The sequence below is a fragment of the Nerophis lumbriciformis genome, linkage group LG08 (genome assembly GCF_033978685.3).
Source record: "Nerophis lumbriciformis linkage group LG08, RoL_Nlum_v2.1, whole genome shotgun sequence".
NCBI classification, from domain to species: domain Eukaryota; kingdom Metazoa; phylum Chordata; class Actinopteri; order Syngnathiformes; family Syngnathidae; genus Nerophis; species Nerophis lumbriciformis.
In genome coordinates, this window is record NC_084555.2 from 50,502,501 (window position 1) to 50,504,710 (window position 2,210).

Below are 2,210 nucleotides of genomic sequence, written 5' to 3' on the forward strand. Positions count from 1 at the left end.
GTTCCTGAAAGAAGCCTTGTGATTGTTCCATCTGGTTTTCAACTCTCCCTCGGTTAATCCTACATATGTGTCGGATGTGTTAATGTCCTTGCGTGTTACCTTAGATTGGTAAACAACTGATGTTTGTAAGCACCCCCCGTTGAGAGGGCAATCAGGTTTCTTGCGGCAGTTGCAGCCTTTGTTGGTTTTGGGGTCGCTCTGTCCGGGGGCCGACGGCTCATTTGCAATTGTCTTGTTGTGGTTTGAGATAATTTGTCGTATATTGTTCATACAGCTGTAGCTCAATTTAATGTTGTTCTTGTTGAATACTTTTCTTAGGGTGTTGTCTTTGGGAAAGTGTTTGTCAATCAGATTGAGGAATTTGTGTCCAATGTTAGTTGAGACGTTTTTGCTGTATGGGGGGTTGTACCAGATGATGTCGTTTCGTTTTCTGTTCTTTTTTGGCTGGTTTCCTGGCGTGGGTTCATAGGTGAGGGTGAAATTGTATCCGCTTTCATCAAGGGCTTTTTGGTACGGGGGGGTTGCTTGGTCAAATTCAGCTTTGCTAGATGACAGCATCGATAGCCTTTTATTAATTCTGGTAGGTATTCTTTTCGTGGTGGTGGGTGGGTGGTTGCTGTCATGGTGCACGTATTGGAGTGTTGTGTTGGGTTTCGTGAATGGTTGGTAGCTGTTATTTCTCAGGTTGAAAGTGACGTCAAGGAAGTTGACGGTTTGCTTGTTGGCTTCAATCGTGATCCGTAGGCCGTTCTCTTTGAAAATTTGGCATATGCGCTTCTTGGTATTCTCGCTGCTCCTTGGCGAGGCGCGACACACTGCAATTCCGTCATCACGGTAAATACCAAGGTTCAGATTGAGGCTAGCGAGCTGGGAGAGGAGGAAACTCCCAACGAGTTCACACGTTTCTGCTCCGTCAAAACTTCCCATAGTGACGTCAAATGTTGCATTGTTCTTTTTTTGCCATGGTGTACTGTTGTAGATGAGAATGGAGTTTTTTGCGTGGATGATGATGTTTCTTTCATTGCCTGTGATTGAGTCGTAGTCCATTCTCATCTACAACAGTACACCATGGCAAAAAAAGAACAATGCAACATTTGACGTCACTATGGGAAGTTTTGACGGAGCAGAAACGTGTGAACTCGTTGGGAGTTTCCTCCTCTCCCAGCTCGCTAGCCTCAATCTGAACCTTGGTATTTACCGTGATGACGGACTGGCAGTGTGTCGCGCCTCGCCAAGGAGCAGCGAGAATACCAAGAAGCGCATATGCCAAATTTTCAAAGAGAACGGCCTACGGATCACGATTGAAGCCAACAAGCAAACCGTCAACTTCCTTGACGTCACTTTCAACCTGAGAAATAACAGCTACCAACCATTCACGAAACCCAACACAACACTCCAATACGTGCACCATGACAGCAACCACCCACCCACCACCACGAAAAGAATACCTACCGGAATTAATAAAAGGCTATCGATGCTGTCATCTAGCAAAGCTGAATTTGACTAAGCAACCCCCCCGTACCAAAAAGCCCTTGATGAAAGCGGATACAATTTCACCCTCACCTATGAACTCACGCCAGGAAACCAGCCAAAAAAGAACAGAAAACGAAACGACATCATCTGGTACAACCCCCCATACAGCAAAAACGTCTCAACTAACATTGGACACAAATTCCTCAATCTGATTGACAAACACTTTCCCAAAGACAACACCCTAAGAAAAGTATTCAACAAGAACAACATTAAATTGAGCTACAGCTATATGAACAATATACGACAAATCATCTCAAACCACAACAAAACAATTGCAAATGAGCCGTCGGCCCCCGGACAGAGCGACTCCAAAACCAACAAAGGCTGTAACTGTCGAAAGAAACCTGATTGCCCACTCAACGGGGGGTGCTTACAAACATCAGTTGTCTACCAATCTAAGGTAACACGCAAGGACATTAACACATCCGACACATATGTAGGATTAACCGAGGGAGAATTAAAAACCAGATGGAACAATCACAAGGCTTCTTTCAGGAACCAAAACCTGCGGAATACCACAGAACTCAGCAAACACATTTGGGACCTCAAAGACAATAATGTTGAATATTCAATAACATGGCAAATTCTTGCATCCAGCACACCTTACAATAGTGGTAATAAAAGATGCAACCTATGCTTGAAAGAGAAACTGTTTATTATTTACCGTCCAGACCTGT